Source organism: Lygodium microphyllum, chromosome 23 (assembly GCF_053477565.2).
Source record: "Lygodium microphyllum isolate KBCC chromosome 23, Lygodium_microphyllum_v1.1.10, whole genome shotgun sequence".
Classification (NCBI taxonomy): domain Eukaryota; kingdom Viridiplantae; phylum Streptophyta; class Polypodiopsida; order Schizaeales; family Lygodiaceae; genus Lygodium; species Lygodium microphyllum.
Genome location: NC_141157.1, coordinates 32370785 through 32383584, shown reverse-complemented (window position 1 = coordinate 32383584; position 12800 = coordinate 32370785).

The following is a 12800-nucleotide window of genomic DNA, read 5'->3' as shown; positions in this document are numbered from 1 at the left end:
AGCGAGAGCGAGGGAGAGAGCGACCGTCGTGAGAGAAGAAGAGGAAGAAGACTTGCCACCGCCACCGCCGCCGTTGTTCACGAAGGAGAGGAGGAGCCTTCATCGCAAAGAGAAGCCGCCCCGCGCTCTCCATATCTCATTGGTGAGTCTCCCTCTCTCTTTCTTTTGCTTGTTCAAGGTTTAAATCACTCTCTTTTGCTTGTTTAGGAGAGGAAATGAAAGAGAAAGAGAGGGAGAGGGAGAGGGAGAGGGAGAGAAAGAGAAAGAGAGGGAGAGTGCATTCTCTCTCTCCCTCTCCCTTTTGCTTGTTTAATGTTTAAATCACTTTCTTTTTTGCTTGTTTAGGAGAGGAAAGGAGAGAGTAAGAGAGAAAGAGAGGGAGAGGGAGGGAGAGTGCATTCTCTCTCTCCCTCTCCCTTTTGCTTGTTTAATGTTTAAATCGCTTTCTTTTTTGCTTGTTTAGGAGAGGAAATGAGAGAGAAAGAGAGGGAGAGAAAGAGAGGGAGAGGGAGAGGGAGGGGAAGGAAATGAGAGAGGGAGAGAAAGAAAAAGAGAGGGAGAGTGCATTGTCTCTCTCCCTCTCCCTTTTGTTTGTTTAATGTTTAAATCACTTTGTTTTTTGCTTGTTTAGGAAATGAGAGAGAAAAATAGATAGAGAGGGAGAGAAAGAGAAAGAGAGAGGGAGGGAGAGGGAGGGGAAGGAAATGAGAGAGGGAGAGAAAGAGAAAGAGAGGGAGAGGGAGAGGGAGAGAAAGAGAAAGAGAGGGAGAGTGCATTCTCTCTCCCTCTCCCTCCCTTTCTCTCTTTCTCTCTCATTTCCTCTCCTAAACAAGCAAAAAAGAGAGGGAGAGAAAGAGAGGGAGAGGGAGGGGAAGGAAATTTAAGATAATAGACTTATCGATAATGGTATGCAATGTGCTTTGCCATGGGCCACGTACATTGGTGACTCTTTAAGATGGCTTAAAAATGGTCAATTCCTTCATAATGTCCAAGTAGGGGATCTAATTATGATATGCATAATTCATTGTTTTTGTATTAACTTTATAGGCATAACGAATTAGAAATCATGCCAACTAGTCAACAGAAGGACTAAAAGAAAATGATACCTAGCTAATGGTCATTACGGTACTTCATCAAAATAAACCCAAAAGTATTGTTATAGAAGAAGAAACCCTTAAATTGAGTATTGGATATTTTCTCTCAGGTCTTATGACTATGAGTAGAATTGATTGAAATAAATTTTATTACTATAGTTATTAAATTTCATAGATGACGCGCATTAATTTTAATATGCGATCCTAGGACAAAAAAACCACATTTCTAATATGCTTTTTGTTGGGACTGATTTATTATTAGACTAAGAGATCCTCAATGATGTTCAAAATGGATTACTTATACTCAAAGCCGAGATATAACAAATAATTATCTACCGGGACAAACAAATCCTTGAGCATGATACAAGTCCGAGATATAACATCAGAAAATCTCTCAACTACTATATACAATGCAAGATTTATGGTCAATTTGCAACTTGACGTACATCTCCATAAAGCTATCCATTTAAGCCTCGTTTGTTGTAATGTAGATAAGATGGAAAACGAAGGTCTTATTGTTCAAGACCGCGAGACGTATCTTAATCAGCGTGTCCCATGTCCTTGCTCTCAATGCAAGTTAGCAATTAAATGAAAACGCCGATTGTCTATAGAACACGTACGACGATTTGGCGAGTTTCAATCTGAGATCATTAATCAGGCGATTGCGGATTTTCAGCAAACGGTAATTTGAAGTTAATATTAATCATGCATTGTACCCTCAAGCTAATTGAAAACCATACACAATAAGATTGAGTATTGTTGGCAAACTTTCTATCCAAGGGAGTGATGTCTCGACCCAAGGGGGAGTGCACCCTTTGCGGCCAATTAGAAGAGTTCGTGGACGTGCGATGGATGGATTGCAGGAGCTAATCGACCACTCGCAAGGCCCATCTATACCGTCAATGCCAGAGGAGACAGACAACCTTCCTGACCTATCTACAATCTCGGAGCCTGAGATGGAGGCAATGATCGATGCATTGATTTCCATGGATGTTGAGACATCTGACCCGCTTAGAGAGGAAGCATCCATACCATTATATGATGGGTGCCGAGTATCTCGGTTGAAGACATTGTTAAGAGTGCAAGTAAAATACGGTTGGAGCGATACGAGTGTGACTGAGTTATTCAGGTACCTTGTGCATAGGTTTCATTGATTTTTTTTTAAACAGTATTATTGCAAACATTTGTGTTTTTTCAAGGTATTTTATGATTTTTTTCAGGTTATTGAAATATCATATATTACCACCTACGAATACCATGCATGAGTCTCGTGATGATGCGTGACATGTTTTACGGAAGCTTGGCATAGACTACAATAACATCCATGCATGTATCAACGACTACATATTGTTTTGAGATGAATACGAGACTATGGAGACATGTCCAAAGTGTGGTGCTCACATGTATCGACAGGACTTGCAAGGGCAAACCATCCCTCAAAAAGTTCTCAGACACTTTCCACTCATCCCCCGCATAAACCACATGTTTCGCATGTCTGCCATGGCAAGCTTGACAACGTGGCAGGTGCAGAATAGGTCCACGGATGGAGTTCAACGAATATCAGCGGATTCGCGCGCATGGAGCCACATCGACTCTACCTTCCCAGGCTTTGCGCGAGAGCCAAGGAATCTTCGGCTCCGTCTCGCCATGGATGGTGTGAACCCATTCGGTCTGCACTCGACTTCTTACAGTGTGTGGCCTATAGTGCTTGTCAACTACAACATCCCTCCATGGCTTTCTATGAAGAAAGGACATCTCATCCTTAGCTTGCTCGTCCCGGGCCACTACAAAGTAAAACATATGGACGTGTATCTTCGTCCATTAGTCGATGAGCTTAAGATTTTGTGGGAGGAGGTCATTGTGCAATATATGAGTAGGCGCGATGGTCGGTGGTCAGCCAACATTCGAGCCATTCTCATGTGGACGATGCATGACTTTTCGGGATTGGGAGAGTACTCAGGTGAGCAGACCTTTATTCTCGCTGGTAATATCTATATTTTATTTCATTCAATCAAGTATTCACTAGGTCGTGGCTCGCCTTACAGGTCTGGTTACCTCAGGTTATCATGCATGTCCATTGTGTGGGCCACAGTTAGACTCCCGAAGGTCACGAACCATGAAGAAGATGGTATATCAAGGACACGCTGCTTTCTTACCGGAGGATCATGAACTCAGGGAAGGTTTTCTTGGACAATTTCCAGCACGTATGAACGCTACAAGCTGGTATGAGCTGAAAATGGTAAACCCGGAATCACATCCAAATGGAATGCGATGGTTCTCAGTTTTCTACGAGTTGCCATATTGGACCCACTTACAGGTCAACCACTTGTTGGATCCCATGCATATTTTCAAGAATGTGGGCAGCTTGCTATGGGACCACATCACAGGAAAGAGAGACACTATAGGGTCACGCATGGATTTAAAGGAGGTAGGTAAGATGGAGGCGCTTTGGCCGCAGTCGAGTGTTGAAGGGGGAGTGCAGCTTCCTTGCGCTCCCTGGGTTTTGTTTACCAAAGAAGAGCGCATTGTGAAGTAAGTAATCAAGTCTATCCGCACTTCGACGGGTATGATGCGTTCTCTCAGGTCCGCATTTTCTAAAGATAACCAAATGTCTGGGCTAAAATCCCATGATTGGCATAAGATATGTCAGGTCTGTGAACAGAATGGATTTTAATTAGTGTGGACATTTTGCAATTTGAAAAGTGGCCATTATTCATAATGCTTTCTCATTTGTGGCAGTTTGTTCTACCGATCGCGATCGCAGGATGCCTTACTCCAGAAATTCGCGGGGCCATTTACAAGTTGTCGACTTTAGTGCAATGGATCTCACAGAAAGAGATTAAGACGTCCTCTATTGAATCCACAAGGCGGGGAGCAGTTGAGACGGTCTGTCTCTTTGAGAAATACATGCCCACTAGCATGCTCACGATACAAGTTCACCTTCTTGTGCATCTTGTGGACGAAGTGGAGATTGCTGGACCTGTCCATACGCGATGGATGTTCTTCCTGGAGCGCTTCATGAAAACCCTGAAAGGCTTTGTGCGACAACGAGCTCGTCCAAAAGGTAGCATGGTGGAAGGTTGGTTGGTGTCAGAGGCGTTAGTGCATATCTCACAATGGCTACCGACGGTGGAACCAGACAATGAAATGCTATGGATGCTGAAGGACGATAATAGACTGACTGGAGATGTGGTGGTTGGAAATGGGTTAGAAAAAAGAATGGATGCCTCAATGGAAGAGAAGGTGAATCGCTTTTGTATGTTGCACCATGCCTCCATGGAGACGTGGCTCGCCAAGTACCAGATTGCAAGGCAAGATTGTGAGGAAGTGCGAGCTGAATTTCGACGCAGTACGCGTCACCGACCGATTCGATATCCCGAAGGCATGGAGGAGATGCCACGGTTTATGTCAACACGATGGTTGCATGGAGCCTTGACCGCAGCATCTAGTGAAGGGACATAGGTCTCAATGGAGGAGTGGGAGTTCTCGAGGGGATGTAGTCCAAAGGTAATGAGGGGTTTAGAATGTGTCGTATCTAAATTTGCTTGCTACATCTAATTTGAGTGTTTCAATGTACAGTACAAAATATATAGTGCAGCGTGGTCGCGCGGACGGCATTTCCGGGTGGAGCGTATTGACAAAATGCGCTCCACAATGGACTGTGGTATCATGGCAAGGTTTGAGCAAGAGAGCCGGCGATGAGCAATGGATCCAAACACGGTTGTGGATGAGATGGAGTATTTTGGAAACTTGCAAAGTATTATTACGGTGGATTACCGTAGCTTCTCCATGATACTATTCGATATGCAGTGGTTCAAAGTGGTACTTGGAGGAACTGGAGCAACAGTTCGACGAGGTCCATCTGGATTTCTCGAAATAGATTCCAAAAAAAAATGGATGGATTTGCGTGACACCTTTGTGTTGCCAGCCCATTGTGAACAGGTGCAAATAGTCATTTGCTTGCTAATTGTAATACGACATGGTTTATGTCACAATGGTTTGAACTCGCTTTGTAAGTGTTTGTGAACAGGTAATCTTCTATCCAAACCCCCGACAACCTCGATGGTGGTATGTTATACCTTCAACTCCTCGAGGTGTGAGAGTATATGATCAAAGCGATGTTCCAGGCATAGATGAAGAAAATATGCAAATAGAGGGGTCGATATTACAAGGGGTGGAGGCCACCGCAATCTTGGAGCCCGCATCGGCTAACAATGATGGAAATACAGAAGTCGTAGAATTTTTTGAGAACGAGGCAGACTCGTTCTTTTGTGGTGACATGTTTATCGACCTTCCAGTGTATGCAGAGTTGTGTCAAGAGATTAACATGGGACCATAGAATACTTCATTCTTGGAGAATTGTATTACTCAATTCGTTGTTTAGATCTTCCATAAAGGTAGATAAGATATGCATTTTAAGAGGGATTTTTCAAAAATGATTTATATTACTGTGCTTTGTATAGTTTAAATTGATTATTATAACATCATTTTTTATCTGTGCAAGTGACATTTTCAGGATGAGTCGAGGGATGAGCGATGACGAGTTTCAGGACATGATGGCACGCATGTCTCCAGATCAGCTCGCGAGATTCAGAGAGATGGCAGACCAGGAGCTGTCTCGTTCTTTCTCAGGGCGCTCTGCTAGATCTGCTTCAGCGCGATTAGATGCTTCAGCTTCGAGCAGACGATCTCGACACTCACGACTTGGGCCAGAGGAAGGGACTGCAGGAGGATCAGGGGGTGCTGCTGTGGAGACACGGACGTGGTGTCTCCGTCTCGTCGTTCAGCTGGAGCTGCATCACCTCCAGGATTTGTCACACCTGTGGGGACGTCTACTCCAGTTAATCCGGCTTTTGCGCAGCCGTTGGCAGGTGGCACGCCTTTTGGTGGCACCCCTTTGAGTGGCACTCCGGGAGAGAGTACCCCCGTCGGTACACCGGATGTACAGGGGTCTCCTGGATATGCCTAGGAGCGTGGACGGAGATGGGAGAGGGCCCATCTTAGGCAGATTCCTAGGGGTTATGGAAACCTAGAGGATAGTAGGTCAGGAGCCATCATCATGAATGATGAGGGGAGGAGGGTGATGGCTTGCATGAGGGAGTTGTGCCAACAAGTTTTTCGGCACAACGTCCTGGATCATTGGAGGAACATACCGGAGGGGAGCAAGGACTACATAGTAGCATCCTTGCACGAGGAGTTTCCGGTGCTAGCCGCAGTAGATAGATTCTCTACGGGCTGGATGATGGATTGCATGCGTGCATACATGTCACATAGACGATCCGACGCATGCAAGGCAATCAAGAGTGGGGCTCCAAAGCCCGAGTGGTTAGATGTAGACGACTGGCGCCGACTGAGGGAGGAGGCTACAGATTCGCCAGGACGTTGGAGTCAGCAGCGGGAGGTGGCGAGGGCATGAATTGAGGCCGGAGTGGTGCATCATCTTGGGAGTGGCGGCCACAGGACATATTTGGAGGACTTTGTAAGTTTTTCTTTTGTTTTGCTTATTTGTTTTTTTGAAATATTCTTTGTACTGACAATCATGTTTCTAACAGTTAGCAATTTGTTTTCTTTGCAGCACTCCATTACAAATCGCGATCCGCAAGGCCTTGAGACTCGATATGCAGAGAGGCACGGTCTCAGGGCATTGATCGATCGATTGTATAGACGCGGCGGCCCTGTAAGTCACTCATCTTTCTTGTCCGTAGTTACCATGAGATATTTGAATGCATTATTGTATGGTGGATTGATATGTTGTTTTTTTTTCTGCAGAATCCGTTTGATGCTCCTTTGCGGCGGGACGAGGTTTCGGGGGACGAGGATTTGTAGCTCGCCCTTGGATCCTTAGAGCTCACACACCTTTAGTTTTTAGTCGTCTAATCTATGTAGACATTTTCTATGTATTAGTGATATCATTTCATGATTGTACCAATCGCATTTTATGCGATCATGTATTTATTTCATGTATCATTTTTATGATTTCAGTATACATTATTTTTGTTTGCAAGCGCTTCGTATGCAGCAGTGCAGAAACTATTTTGTATGGCTCTCATACAGCACACAGTGCTATATCCACAATTTTTTTTCCCTCTGTTACTGTCGCTATTTGCGTCACAAATTTACTGCTCGCGTCGCTATTGGCGTTGCTATGAGCGTCGCAAATTCTCTGTAACCGTCGCTATATGCGTCGCAAATGCGACGGAGATAGCTGCGCAAATAGCAACGCATATAGCGACGATTCTATGGCGTCGTCAATAACGACGCTTTTGCGATGACGGGGGAAAATTTTGTTGTTTGTATTTTCGTCGCTTTAAACGTCGGTATAAGGTCTATATCTTGTAGTGAGACTAGATTGAAAGCACAATGAGTCATAATAATTACTTCATTATTTTTTTTAAAAACATGCATTGGTTGCACATGTGTGTTGATCAAAATAGATCAACTTGTTTTGTAAGCTAAGAGTCCAAAACTATGGTAATATGTATGTCCACTTTGACTACCTCCAAGTTCACAATGTTTGTGAACAAATAATGATACAAACAGACAGAGAGAGAGAGAGAGAGAGAGAGAGAGAGAGAGAGAGAGAGAGAGAGAGAGAGAGAGAGAGAGAGAGAGAGAGGGGGAGGAAGGGAGAGAGAGAGACTAAAGAAAAGGAAATAGACGTGTGTTTGTGTTATATTTCTGTTAGAAGCCTTGTGGCATCTTAACTATTTCCCTAGCTATTGTCACGTAATTAGACATCTAAGATGAGCACATGTAGCATTAGTATGAATAGAGTAAGGGCACTTTAGGATTAGGGGTAGCTAAGTGCTATAAAGAGGACTCAATGTTCATTTTGTGCATGTTCATTATTTGATCACTATGCTTAAGCTCTAGGCCCATGGTGGTCATGTTCATACATTGGACAGTATGAGTCTTTGGTATGGGATGAAAACTCTTAGGATACAAGTGTGGCACATTACATTGCTAGCCCTCAGCTTGGATTTGGTTTGATAGCTAAGACATGAGTCTAATTGCAAGATCGTGATGGTCCATGCCTGAGAGATCACTCGTCTCGAGTAGGGTGGTATGGGATGCTATTAGCAAAAAGGGTGAACATGGAGTTGCATGTTGTAATAGATGTGTATGATAAGAAGTTGTTTTTGCCCAATTCTAAAGCTCAAGATTGTGTAATGGGTTTTGGCATAAGTTTATTGGTGTGTTGATTATTAGGGCCCAAGGTACTTCCACTCCATGGTCATTGTAGGCCATCATTGAGTGTGAAGGAACGTTACACATGTATGTAATCATTAAAGTTTTCATTCTTTTAATTTTTAAAGTGTATGACGAAGAGTTTGTGCTATCAAAGTAAGAGAACATGACATATCAAGGAGAGAGGAGATATGTTGTGCAGAGACGCTTTCAAGGAGAGAGGAACATGTCATGGAGAGAATTTTCTAAAGGATAGGGTCTCCAATGGGTCAATTGGAGGTGGCAAGTTGAAGCTAGTAATCTCTTCCTTAGGTGCCTTTTTGGCCTTGCTTTCAAGGTTGGTTTACTAACTTTGAGATGAATGAGACATAAGGGGAAAGAGTGGATGTGACTTAGGGAGATAGGTCTAGCCCATAAGTGAGTCGACCTCCCTAGGTGTGTCCTAACCTCAAAGGGCCTTGAGTGAATGCAAGGGAAGTTAGAAGAAGGACTAGGGGGGTTTGTTGGACTGATCAAGGCTATTAGATGTACCTAGCTTAAACCCCTAGGTACCCATGAATCAATCAACTAGATGTACCTAGCTTAAACCCCTAGGCATGGCGCAACTAGATTTACCTAGCTTAAACCCCTAGGTATGATCTAGATTCCCTGAAAGAATTTTTATTTTCTTTTTCTTTTCTCTCTTTTTTTTTTTGAATAACTATACAAAGTGCATACAATGAGCCTTCCAATCATATATAGAGTAAATGAAAATACTAGAGAGTGGCTAGTTGTTTAGATGGTAATGGCAGCTCTTAGTATTGTTTCTATACTAGAGCACATATCATGAATATTGAACCAATGGAATTGAAGTTCAAGCCTTGATGTTGGAATAAATATGGTTGAGGAAGAATTACATTTGCTTGTAAATATTTATATTCTTGGAGGAGCAAGTTCCACATCCTTTTGAGGAAATCAATCATTATTAAGGTTCAAGCTAACATAGAAGTAAGGGCCTTGATATTGATAATTCTTGCATGTCTTTGAAGCTTGTTAAGGCTCGTGCATAGTCTTATATCCTTAATTTTTCGTGCCTTGGGTTATTTATGGGACGTATTTACTTTGTTAATGTCTTCTTTAAAATTTAGCTTCTATTGTGTACCACTTGCATTATCTTTCATTCACTTGATAAAATTTGAGAGCACATGCTTGGTTCTAATTTGAAGAATAGAAAGACTTGACTATAAGCATTCGGAAAAATTGGACTAAAAAATGGTCCCTTGAAAATATTATAGTTTAAGAGGTGGGCCCTTTGGATTGTCCAATAGGAAGGTAGGATATTGACATCCATGAAGAATGAATCTTCTCTCTCCAAATCTCGGGTTTTTAATTTAGAAAAGGAGTATTGGGAGATTTAAAAAGTAAAAAATGAATAATATGTAAAATTTGAGTATCAATACCCTCATACTCCCCTCTATTTTGGCCCATTTTCAATTTTGCTATTTTTTTCTCCCACAAAATCAATTTAACCCAAAAATTGAGCAATTGACTTTATTCTCTCTCCTCTCTATTCTGATGTATTTTCATTACCATTGAAGCTCTATAGTGAGAATAATGAAGGTTTTTATCACTCTACTTACCTCTTCAATTACTTGTGTCTCTCTTTCTATGCTTTCTATTTTCTACTATTCTACAGTAGGATTTGATGTTTGTTGTAGCTCTTACTTTTGTCTTCTCTAGAGATCAAACTTTGAGTAAAGTATGTGCCTTCTGTCTTAACGCCAAACTTTGAAGTACCATTGTTACTATTAGTTAATGCATTTCTCTTGGTGCTTCATGTAAGCATTGTCTCTGCTTTGCACTAAAGCTCAGAGGATCTCTCTCTCTCTCTCTCTCTCTCTCTCTCTCTCTCTCTCTCTCTCTCTCTCTCTCTCTCTCTCTCTCTCTCTCTCTCTCTCTCTCTCTCTCTCTCTCTCTCTCTCTCTGTGCCCCCTCCCCCCCAAAATCATAAGCCCAAAAATTTCATGCGTCCCTAGTTTTATAATTCAAACTTCAAAGAAATTCTATACATTCTCAATAGAAGTGGTAATAAATACCTATGTTAATAATGAATGTTTGTGCTCTTCCTATTATAGATTGAGTAAACTTTACATATATTGTTGTCTCTGAAAGGGAAGTGGAACCCAGGAGGAAGAAGCTTGGCAGTGAGAGCTATGGCGGATGGAGAGCAAGAGCAAGAGAGAGAGTGAAACTCAAAGTGGGAACTCCAACAACCAGAATGTGTGGCCGGGCCTTCCTTTATTCAACTGTCACTAAAAGAATAAAGAATAAGTGACTGTGACGAGCGCCTACCACCTGCAGTGTGCAGTGGTGGGTACTATCAGTATAGTAATATACGAGCGGCTAGGCAGAGGTGCCTTTACCCCCCAACAACCTCCCATTTAAAGGCGAATCTGCCTTAGTGAGAGAGAGAGAGAGAGAAAAGAAAAGACAGTACAACATGTACACATGTACAACAGGATGAGGAAAAAGACATCATCTCATCCAATGCCCATCAATCTCCTGAGGAAGGCAAAGCGCTTTGTAGTGAGGCTCTTCGTGAGCAAGTCTACAGGATTCTACTCAGTCAGAATCTTGACAAGGTCAACAGACCTGTCTTCAACGACCTCGCGAATGAAGTGATACCTCACCTCAATGTGTTTCGTCTTCGCATGGAAGACCGAATTCTTGGCCAATTGAATGGCACTCATAGAATCTGAATGCAATGTAGGCATATCATCTATCATATCAAGGTGTCTGCAATCAAACGGCCTAACCAAACAGCCTCCTTGCAAGCCTCTACGGCTGCAATATACTCGGCCTTTGTAGTAGAAAGGGACGTACACTTCTGTGCCCTGGATATCCAAGAGATAGCCCCTCCAGCATAAGTAAACACATAGCCAAAAGTGGATTTCCTACTATCTGCATGTCTTGCATAATTAGAGTCAGTGGACCCCACGACTCCTATATCTTGGCTGCCATAGCAAATACACATATCTGTTGTGTCCTTCACGTACCCCATGATACCCTTAAGGACATCCCAATGTTTCTTGCCATGTGTAGCCATACAATGTGCCACAGCCCCAACTGTAAAAGCTATATCTAGAGGGGTGGCTATCATGGCATACATAAGACTGCCCTCGGCTGATGCATAGGGAATCTTGGCCATCTCAGCCCTCTGCTCATCTATCTGTGGATAATCGGCCTGTGAAACCTTCATATGAGAAGGTAATGGACAGGTAATAGGCTTAACATCCTGCATACGAAAGCGCCCAAGGACTTTATGAATGTACTCCTTCTATGATAGATAGAGTAGTCCCTGAGATCTATCGCATATAATGCACATACCAAGTATATGAGAGGCATGTCCCAGATCTTTCATCTCAAAGCTCTTCTTGAGATGAGCCTTAAGAGCATTTAGCTCCTCATGAGTTGTCCCCACTAAAAGCATGTCATCCACCTAGAGTACCAAAATCAATAAAGAACCGTCACGGGCTTTCTTCGTGTACAAGCACAGATCCATAGCACTGCGGCTGTAGCCCTGTGCATGAATGCATCAAACTTGTGGTACCATTTCCTAGACTTTGCAAGTACAATACTGCGCTCAAAAGACTTTTCTTGCACTTTCTCTTTTCCCTTTTCCTTGTGCTTATCATCATGCATCTTATGGCACTGCGGCCTAATATGTCCTGCTTTCCCACAATAATGACAGGTAAAGTCAGACTTCCATCCATGGGACTTACTGCGACCATGTGACTTGGACCTAGACTTCTGAGAGTCCCTGTCCTTATGATCATTATCATGCCTGCCATATCTACCACCTCTAACGGTCAATACATGTGAAGAGCGGGAAGCATCCTTGTTTCTCCTGTTGATTTCCTCAGTCAATAAAGCACTCTCGACTTCTTTGATTTTCAGCCTATCAAGCTTGTTCGTGCATATGGCAGTACGGAAGACATCCCATGATTTAGGCAAGGTGCCAAGCAGAAACAACGGGTGCAAGTGGTCTTTGAACTCAATACTCTGTGACAACATATTCTTCATGATAGCATGAAACTGACTAAAATGAGATAATAGGAATGTCCCCTCCTTCATGCGAAGGTTCATTAATTGCTTCAACCAATACATCTATGATGCAGGACTCTGTTGTGCATAAAGCTCCTGAATCTTCTCCCATAAATCCCATGCACTCTGATTTTCATCTTCAACAACATTATGATGGACCTCTTCTGAGAGTGATAAGATAATGGTAGACTCGCATAGCTCATCAACTTCCATTCAAACATCATGATCCATATCCTCGAGTTTAACACCCTTGAAACACAAGGGTTTAATCTACAATATCTGCACCAAAACCTGCCATATCTAGGACTTCCAATACCCATAGTTGGTACCACCAAACTTGGCAATGTTAAAGAGAGCTATGTCTTTCAAATGACCAGCCATATTGTCGCAAATCAAAGCAAAAAAGCAAAATTACAGGTTGTTGTAATTAGCATA